Raw genomic sequence first — 11,223 nt, forward strand, 5'->3', positions numbered from 1 at the left:
GGAGACCTGAAATCCGCCCAGAAAGCGTGTGCTGCGGAGGGCTGTGTTTCAACTTAGGGGCCTCCTGCCTGGTTTGCCGCTTACTCCTCCCCCAAAGTGATATGGTGACTTTCGGAGCTTAAAAACAGATGGTTTTAACTTAATCCTCGGAAATTTTCTGGCTGGATGCCTTTACAATTGACAAGAACAGCTAGGGCTGGTTTCTGGCATTTTGACTCGCGCTCAAAAGGACTGGAAGAGCCCCCGACTGCCCATATAAGTAGCTGCGCACATGTCTCATTTGCATGCATTTTACTAGCCAGGACCTGTGGCTGTGCACGCTTGCTTGCTCGCTCGCTCTTGATGGTTTCTTCCTGCAAAGGTTTGACCTAGAAGCAAGTAGTGCTGAGCGCAATGCAAAGCCTGGAAAAAGTATGCTTTTGCAACACTTGATCAAGTTGTTTTTTGGACTATAACTCCCAGAATCCCCATTGGCTGGTGTTCTGGAAACTGTAGTCCAAAATAAAGGTCATTGTTGCACGGTTTCAAGTCATTTCTGACCTAAGGTGAATCTATCACAGGGTTTTCTTGGCACGGTTTGCTCAAATGAGGTTTGCCATTGCCTTCCTCTGAGGCTGAGAGAGTGTGATTTACCCAAAGTCACTCACTCAGGCTCCTTCTAAACTGCCATATTAAATCCATTAAATCTGGATTATGTAGCAGTGTAGACTCAGATAATCCAGTTCAAAGCAAATAATGTGGAATATCACCTTTGTTAATCTGGATTACCGTATATGACAATGTAGAAGCCTGGGACACAATGGAGCCATGGATTGAATTGCAGGAAAAGAGGTTCCAATGAAGTATTAGGAAGAACTTCCTGATGACAAAAGTTGTTTTGACTCTGTAATATGCTGCCTGAGGCCCCTTCTACATTGGGAGTCTGGTAGAGTTTCCATCTTTGGAGGTTTTTAAACGGAAGCTGGGTGGCAGTCTGTCAGGAGTGCTTTGATTGTGTTTTCCTGCAGAACAGGGTAAGACTGGATGGCCTTGGGGACTTCACCCAGCCTTCGCCACATTCCCGGCCTCCTCCGTGTCTGCCGAGCCATGTTCACACATGCCTGTTATTTTTAATAAAAGGCCCCTGGCATCTGTTTCTTTCTGCTGGGTGCAATGGCAGCGCTTTGCTGGTGGAGCCTCAAACCACAGGCAGCTGGTGGCCTCCGGGTCGGTGGGGCAACGAATCCGCTCCGGGCTCAAACCCAAATTTTAAAAGAGTTCCTCCTCCTGCTGTTTGTGTTAATGTTATTATTAGCCTTCCTCCCCAATCCAAAAAGCCTTGGTGCTTAAGGCCCCTTCTACACTGCCATATAATCCAGATTATCCAATCAGATAATCCACATAAGGAAGAGGGGGCAGGCTTCCTTTCTGCTGCCTTTGAAACCAGATTCGGAGCCATGGGTTCAAATGACAGGAAAGGAGATTCCACCTGAACAATAGGAAGAACTTCCTATTCTCTTCGGGTTGGTTTATTATATTAGGAAATAGAGACTAGAAATGAAATGACAATCCGAAGTGTTGAGAATGGAAGATCAACAACTCATCCCATATTTTTCTTCCTCTTTTTTTTTCTTTTTTTCCCCCTTCTCTCCCTTCCTTCCCTCCTCCCTATCCCCTTTTCTGTTTTCGCCTTTGCTTTGTTTTTATATAACTGTATATAAAATCTCTCAATAAAAATATATTTAAAAAAAAAACAATAGGAAGAACGTCCTGACCTTATGAGCTATTCAGCAGTGGAACTCTCTGCCCCAAAGTGTGGTGGAAGCTCCTTCCTTGGAGGCTTTTAAGCAGAGGTTGGATGGCCACCTGTTGAGGGTGCTTTGATGGTGCTTTTCCTGCATGGAAGAAGGGGGTTGGACTAGATGGCCCATGAGGTCTCTTCTAACTTTTATTCTATGATTTGATGATGATGATGATGATGATGATGATGTCATGTTTGCCTGCTGAGGGAAAGACAGCAAGGAGGGTGGCATTCTAGTCTTGGGAAGGAAGTTCTAGAAGAGTGGTTCTCAATTTGTGGGTCCCCAGGTGTTTTGGCCTACCACGCCCAGAAATCCCAGCCAATATTACCAGCTGTTAGGATTTCTGGGTGTTGAAGGCCAAAATATCTAAAGATTCACAGGTTCAGAACCACTGTTCTAGAGCCAAGTAAGTCCTGCCTCACTTCTGCACCAGAGATGCCTAGAGAGGCCTGGACCTCATCCTTCAATCCTTCAATTATAGGTTCAACATGTCAAAAGTTCTTATAAAGTTCAGACTAGCACACAGTGGACTCATTGCCATAGATTCCCTCTGCTACTACCCTTTTGAATATTAATTTCAGGCAAGGGATAGAGTATTGTACTATGACTCTAAAGACCAGGGTTTGATTCCCTGCTCAATCGTGGAAACCAACTGGGCAAAGTCTGGCCAAAATCAGAACAGAGTGGGATTATGACTTCCCTCCATCTAAAAACTATACTCCTCTTGCTGCTGTTGCATCCCTAGACTGCAGAGACTATACAAAGCAAGTTGTTTATTGAAGAATACATGTAAGCAATAGCAAATCAAAGTTCAAAGTCAATGAAACAAGGTTTTAGTCCATCAGGTACAAGATACTTGAGAGTCTTGAAGCAAGGGTCCATGAAAATCAAACACAAGAATAAACTCTAACAAGGTATCCAAATTAGTCCAAGGAACAGGAACAAAACTGGAACAAAGAACAAGATCTTAAACTGGAACAAGGCATCCCAACTGCAAAATTTTCAGGAACAATGACTGGATAATCCAAAATTCCGCAAGAGCAAAACAAGGACTGGAACAAAACTCAAGACACAAGGCTACAGGAACTTGGCATGAAAATCCACAGGAACAAGGAACAGGATTCTATGAGTCCATGAACAGGAACCACGGTCGGTGAGCAAAGTTACCACCTCTGAAAACCTCTTTCAGAAGCAGTTCCCCTTAAGGATGAAATCAAGGCCTCTTTCCGTGGGAAGTTTGTTCAAACCCTTTTCTCATTAACAGCCTTTTGCTTCGTCTACAAACCTCCCTTTCTTGCCGCTGTTGAAATATAGCTTTTTTCTCTTTTTTTCAGCTTCAAACCAGAATCCTATCATTGTTATTATTATTTAAGAAAAGTTACAATTATATAAACATACCTTATACATTTTCCCCTCTTTTATTTACATTCACCCCTGTGCCCCCTTCCCCAGAGCCATCTCTTCTTCTGTAGTCCCACCAAAGTTCAATTCTTCATTTGGAGGTAAATTCCCGTCTTCTTTTTCCAATAATTTTTCTAGAAATTTTCTCCAAATACTTTCGAAATCATTCCCCCCCCCCCCCCCCATAATCCCTTCTTTACTTTTAAATTTGATGTTAGCTTGTCATTCAGTGCCATTCTCCAAACTTTTTTATACCATTCATTAATTTGTATTTTCATTTCTCCTTTCCAATATTTTGCAATTAGTAATCTAGCTGCTGTTAATAGCATGTCTATTAAAGAGCCCTCATGGGCCATCCAGTCCATTCTGCCAAGAAGCAGGAAAGTCACATTTAAAGCACCCCCGACAGATGGCCATCCAGCCTCTGCTTAAAAGCCTCCAAAGAAAGAGCTTCCACCACACTCTGGAGCAGAGAGTTCCACTGCTGAACAGCTCTTACAGTGCAGAAATTCTTCCTGATATTTAGGTGGAATCTTCTTTCCTGTAGTTTGAAGCCATTATTCCACATCCTAATCTCCAAGGCAGCAGAAAACAAGCTTTCTCCTTACTCCCTATGACTTCCCCTCACATCTTTATACATGGCTATGATGTCTCCTCTCAGCCTTCTCTTCTGCAGGCTAAACATGCCCAGCTCTTTCAGCCGCTCCTCCTAGGGCTTGTTCTCCAGATCCTTGATCCTTTGAGTCGCCCTCCTCTAGACATATTCCACCTTATCCACATCTCCCTTAAATTGTGAATTGGACACAGTGTGATTCCAGGTGTGGTCCTAGCAAGGCAGACTAGAAGAGTAGCATGACTTCCCTGGATCTAGACACTAGACTCTTATTTCTGCAGGCCAAAATCACATTGGCTTTTTAAGCTGCTGCATCACATTGTTGGCTCATGTTCCAATTTCTCCCCACGAGGACTCCAATCTCCTTTTCACGTGTCCTGCTGTCGAGCCAGGCATTGTCCCCTATTCTGTATCTTTGCATTTCCTTTTTTCTGCCTAAGTGGACTCTCTTGCATTTGTCCCTGCTAAACTTCATTTTGTTAGTTTTGGCCAGACATCTCTCTCATCTGTGAAGATTGTTTTGGATTCTGTGCCTGTCTTCCGGAGTGTTGGTTCTCCCTCTCGATTTGGTCCCATCTGCAAACTTGATGATCATGCCTTCCAACCCTTCATCTAAGTCAATGGTTCTCGACCTGTGCATCCCCAGATGTTTTGTCCTACAACTCCCAGAAATCCCAGCTAGTTTACCAGCTGTTAGGATTTCTGGGAGTTGAAGGCCAAAACATCTGCAGAGCCCAGATTGGGAACCACTGATCTAAGTCATGAATAAAGATGTTGAACAGAACTGGGCCCAGGACAGAACCCTCTTGATGGCACTCCATTCGTGACTTCTTTCCAGGATGAAGAAGAAACATTGGTGAGCACACTTTGGCTTTGTTTGTTTACCCAATTACATATCCACCTAACCATAGTTTTGTCTAGCCCACATTGAACTACTGTATATACTCGAGGATAAGCCTAGTTTTTCAGCCCTTTTTTTAAGACTGAAAAAGCCCCCCTCGGCTTATACTCGGGTGAGGGTCCTGGTTGGCTTATATTTGAGTCAGCTTATACTCCAGAATATATGGTACATTTATTATTTTTTTCTATTATTATTGGTATTATTACATTTATTATTTTTCTCTATTACTATTGGTATTATTGCATTTATTATTTTTCTCTATTATTATTGGTATTATTACATTTATTATTTTTCTCTATTATTATTATTGGTATTATTACATTTATTATTTTTCTCTATTATTATTGGTATTATTACATTTATTATTTTTCTCTATTATTATTGGTATTAGTTCATTTATTATTTTTCTCTATTATTATTGGTATTATTACATTTATTATTTTTCTCTATTATTATTGGTATTATTACATTTATTATTTTTCTCTATTATTATTGGTATTATTACATTTATTATTTTTTATTATTGTTGCTACTATTACATTTATTTTACTCTATTTTTATAATTATTAATAATACATTTATTATTTCACTCTGATCTTATTATTATTCTTATTGCATTTCTTATTTTACTCTACATGTATTATTATTATTATTAATGCATTTATTATTTCACTCTGATCTTATTATTATTCTTATTGCATTTATTATTTTACTCTACATGAATTATTTTCCTGCATTTGTTATTATTATTATTACATGTATTATTTTACTCTATTATTATTAAAAGGATACATAAGCACATTTACATTGAAGAAGATGAGAATAATGATTTGATCAGAGTTGGACAGTCTTATCTTAAATTTGAGCTTGATGTAAATATTTGAAAACATTTAACCTACGGATGCCTCAATTAATGTAATTTTATTGGTATCTATTTTTATTTCTGAAATTTACCACCCTTGGCTTATACTGGAGTCCCAGTTTTTTTGTGGTAAAATTAGGTGCCTCGGCTTATATTCGGGTCGGCTTATACTCGAGTATATACGGTAGTTTTCTTGCCAGAAGGTCGTGGGGGACTTTGTCGAAGGCCTTACTGAAATCCAGGTACGCGACATCCACGGCATTCCCTGTATCGACCCAACTTGTAACTCTATAGAAAAATGAGATCAGATAAGTCTGGCATGACTTGCTTTTGATAAATCCATGTTGACTATTAGCAATGACCGCATTTGTTTCTAAGTGTTTGCAGACCTCTTCCTTAATGATCTTTTCTAGAATCTTGCCTGGTATCAACATGAGGATGACCAGATGGTAATTGTTTGGGTTGTCCTTTATTTTCCTTCTTGAAGATAGATCGGGACCACCTTGGTCCTTCTCCAGTCTGCCGGGACTTGTCTCATTCTGCAAAAACTCTCAGAGATTATTTCCAGTGGTTCTGAAATAACTTCCACTAGATCAGTGGTTCTCACCCTGTGGGTCCCAGGCATTTTTCAGAGTTCTACACAATTTTACCTCCTGAATGTTTAGTGATTATTATTTTCCTGGTTTTAATGCTGTTGATGCATTTTATAGATTTTTGTAGTTAAAATGTTTTAATTGATTGTTCTGTGTTTTAACTTATGTTATTGGGCTTGTCCCCATGTGAGCTGCCCCAAGTCCCTTTGGTGAGATGGAGGCGGGATACAAAAATAAAGTTTGTTGTTGTTGTTGTTACAGTAGAGTCTCACTTATCCAATATTCACTTATCCAATGTTCTGGATGATCGAACGCAGTCTGCCTTTTTGTAGTCACTGTTTTTGTAGTCAATCTTTTCAATACATTGCAATGTTTTGGTGCTAAATTCATAAATACAGTAGAGTCTCACTTATCCAACATTCGCTTATCCAACGTTCTTGATTATCCAACACAGTCTGCCTTTTTGTAGTCACTGTTTTTGTAATCAATCTTTTCAATACATTGCGATGTTTTGGTGCTAAATTCATAAATACAGTAGAGTCTCATTTATCCAACATTCGCTTATCCAACATTCTGGATTATCCAACGTAGTCTGCCTTTTCGTAGTCACTGTTTTTGTAATCAATCTTTTCAATACATTGCGATGTTTTGGTGCTAAATTCATAAATACAGTAGAGTCTCACTTATCCAACATTCGCTTATCCAACGTTCTGGATTACCCAACGCAGTCTGCCTTTTTGTAGTCACTGTTTTTGTAATCAATCTTTTCAATACATTGCGATGTTTTGGTGCTAAATTCATAAATACAGTAGAGTCTCATTTATCCAACATTCGCTTATCCAACGTTCTGGATTACCCAACGCAGTCTGCCTTTTCGTAGTCACTGTTTTTGTAATCAATCTTTTCAATACATTGCAATGTTTTGGTGCTAAATTCATAAATACAGTAGAGTCTCACTTATCCAACATTCGCTTATCCAACATTCTGGATTATCCAACGCAGTCTGCCTTTTCGTAGTCACTGTTTTTGTAATCAATCTTTTCAATACATTGCGATGTTTTGGTGCTAAATTCATAAATACAGTAGAGTCTCACTTATCCAACATTCGCTTATCCAACATTCTGGATTATCCAACGTAGTCTGCCTTTTCGTAGTCACTGTTTTTGTAATCAATCTTTTCAATACATTGCGATGTTTTGGTGCTAAATTCATAAATACAGTAGAGTCTCACTTATCCAACATTCGCTTATCCAACGTTCTGGATTACCCAACGCAGTCTGCCTTTTTGTAGTCACTGTTTTTGTAATCAATCTTTTCAATACATTGCGATGTTTTGGTGCTAAATTCATAAATACAGTAGAGTCTCATTTATCCAACATTCGCTTATCCAACGTTCTGGATTACCCAACGCAGTCTGCCTTTTCGTAGTCACTGTTTTTGTAATCAATCTTTTCAATACATTGCGATGTTTTGGTGTTAAATTCATAAATACAGTAGAGTCTCATTTATCCAACATTCGCTTATCCAACGTTCTGGATTACCCAACGCAGTCTGCCTTTTCGTAGTCACTGTTTTTGTAATCAATCTTTTCAATACATTGCGATGTTTTGGTGCTAAATTCATAAATACAGTAGAGTCTCACTTATCCAACATTCGCTTATCCAACATTCTGGATTATCCAACGTAGTCTGCCTTTTCGTAGTCACTGTTTTTGTAATCAATCTTTTCAATACATTGCGATGTTTTGGTGCTAAATTCATAAATACAGTAGAGTCTCACTTATCCAACATTCGCTTATCCAACGTTCTGGATTACCCAACGCAGTCTGCCTTTTTGTAGTCACTGTTTTTGTAATCAATCTTTTCAATACATTGCGATGTTTTGGTGCTAAATTCATAAATACAGTAGAGTCTCATTTATCCAACATTCGCTTATCCAACGTTCTGGATTACCCAACGCAGTCTGCCTTTTCGTAGTCACTGTTTTTGTAATCAATCTTTTCAATACATTGCGATGTTTTGGTGCTAAATTCATAAATACAGTAGAGTCTCACTTATCCAACATTCGCTTATCCAACATTCTGGATTATCCAACGCAGTCTGCCTTTTCGTAGTCACTGTTTTTGTAATCAATCTTTTCAATACATTGCGATGTTTTGGTGCTAAATTCATAAATACAGTAGAGTCTCATTTATCCAACATTCGCTTATCCAACGTTCTGGATTACCCAACGCAGTCTGCCTTTTCGTAGTCACTGTTTTTGTAATCAATCTTTTCAATACATTGCGATGTTTTGGTGCTAAATTCATAAATACAGTAGAGTCTCACTTATCCAACATTCGCTTATCCAACATTCTGGATTATCCAACGCAGTCTGCCTTTTCGTAGTCACTGTTTTTGTAATCAATCTTTTCAATACATTGCGATGTTTTGGTGCTAAATTCATAAATACAGTAGAGTCTCATTTATCCAACATTCGCTTATCCAACGTTCTGGATTACCCAACGCAGTCTGCCTTTTCGTAGTCACTGTTTTTGTAATCAATCTTTTCAATACATTGCGATGTTTTGGTGCTAAATTCATAAATACAGTAGAGTCTCATTTATCCAACATTCGCTTATCCAACGTTCTGGATTACCCAACGCAGTCTGCCTTTTCGTAGTCACTGTTTTTGTAATCAATCTTTTCAATACATTGCGATGTTTTGGTGCTAAATTCATAAATACAGTAGAGTCTCACTTATCCAACATTCGCTTATCCAACATTCTGGATTATCCAACGCAGTCTGCCTTTTCGTAGTCACTGTTTTTGTAATCAATCTTTTCAATACATTGCGATGCTTTGGTGCTAAATTCATAAATACAATAAAGTCTCACTTATCCGACATTCGCTTATCCAACGTTCTGGATTATCCAACACATTTTTGTAGTCAATGTTTTCAATAGATCGTGATTTTTTGGTGCTAAATTCATAAATACAGTAATTACTACGTAGCATTACTGCACATTGAACTACTTTTTCTGTCAAATTTGTTGCATAACATGATGTTTGGGTGCTTAATTTGTAAAATCATAATGTAATTTGATGTTTAATAGACTTTTCCTTAATCCCTTCTTATTATCTAATATATTCACTTATCCAAGGTTCTGCCGGCCCATTTATGTAGGATAAGTGAGACTCTACTGTATTATTATTATTGTATGACACAGCAAACAAGGTAGATATGCTGGATTTCATATCACAAAATCACAAGTTGAACACTTCCCAAGTGTCTAGGACTGTGTGATGTATTTTCGGATGATGCGTGCAGATCCCAGTCGGGTGGCCTTTTGCAGTTGGCGGATCGTAATTTTGTCAATGTCTATTGTTTCCAAATGCCAGCTGAGATCTTTGGCACAGCACCCAGTGTGCCCATCACCACCGGGACCACCTGCACTGGTTTCTGCCAGAGTCTTTGCAGTTCTTGAGGTCCTGATAGCGGCTGAGTTTTTCCTGTTGTTTTTCATCAATGCGACTGTCACCTGGGATGGCAACATCAATGATCCAAACCTTTTTCTTTTCCCCAACTGTGATGTCTGGTGTGTTGTGTTCCAGAACTTTGTCTGGATTCGGAAGTCCCACAGTATCTTTGCATGCTCATTCTCCAATACTTTTGCAGGTTTGTGATCCCACCAGTTCTTTGCTGTTGGCAGGTGGTCCTTGAGGCATAAGTTCCAATGAATCATTTGGGCCACATAGTTGTGCCTCTGTTTGTAGTCTGTCTGTGCAATTTTCTTACAGCAGCTGAGGATATGATCCATGGTTTCGTCGGTTTCCTTGCAGTCTGCATTTTGGGTCAACAGCTGATTTTTCGATCTTGGCCTTGATTGCCTTTGTCCTGATGCCTTGCTCCTGGGCTGCAAGGATCAGGCCTTCTGTCTCCTTCTTCAGGGTCCCATTCGTGAGCCAGAGCCAGGTCTTCTCCTTATCAGCTTTTCCTTCAATTTTGTCAAGGAACTTTCCATGCAGTGTTTTGTTGTGCCAGCTGCCAGCTCTAGTTTGTAGTGCGGTTTTCTTGTACTGATTTTTTTTGTCTGCTGTGCTTTGAGGAGTTTCTGATTTTTGACTTCAATCAAAGCAGGTTCTTCACTTTGCTTGACATATTCTGCCAGGGCATGTTCTTCTTCTTTGACTGCTTGCTTTACTTGCAAGAGTCCTCTGCCCCCTGATCTTCTAGGCAGATAGAGCCGGTCAACATCACTGCGAGGGTGCAGTGAATGATGAATGGTCATGAGTTTTCTTGTTTTTTTGTCCAAATTGTCCAGTTCCATCTGTGTCCAGTTTATAATGCCAGCAGTATATCTTATGACAGGTATGGCCCAGGTGTTTATGGCCTTGATGGTGTTGCCTCCATTGAGCTTGCTTTTGAGAATTTTTCTGACCCTTTGTGTGTATTCTTTACTGACCACAGTCTTCACATGTTCATGCTTGATGTTGTCCAGCTGTAATATGCCCAGATATTTATAGGCCTCTGGCTGGTGACACTTTATCGTTTGGCCATTAGGCATATTTCTGCCCTCACTTTCAATGATTTTTCCCTTCTTCATTGCCACTGTCGAACATTTGTCCAAACCAAACTCCATGCTGATATCAGTGCTAAAAATTCGGACAGTGTTGGTCAGAGACTGGATTTCAGTTTCCGTTTTCCCGTTGTTGTTGTTATTATTATTATTATTATTATTATTATTATTATTATTATTATTATTTTGGCCTACAACTCCTAGAAATCCCAGCCAATTGACCAGCTGTTAGGATTTATGGGAGTTGAAGGCCAAAACACCTGAGAACCACTTTGCTAGTTCCTTCAGGACTAATCTATACCTATTGATTTATTTCCTATTATAATGCTATGCAAAACACAGATGAAGAAACAAAAAGTTTGTGAAGTGCTTTAATGTTGTTTTTAAAGAGATATTTAGAGTATCTCCATGTGGTTTTTCCGTCGTCGCTTTGACAACAAATCAGCGGAGCTTTCCCACTGATAAACTTTGGGCGTGAATTCCGACACTTTCCTAGCGTTTTCGTTTTCCAAAA

This window comes from Anolis carolinensis, chromosome 5 (assembly GCF_035594765.1).
Source record: "Anolis carolinensis isolate JA03-04 chromosome 5, rAnoCar3.1.pri, whole genome shotgun sequence".
Classification (NCBI taxonomy): Eukaryota; Metazoa; Chordata; class Lepidosauria; order Squamata; family Dactyloidae; genus Anolis; species Anolis carolinensis.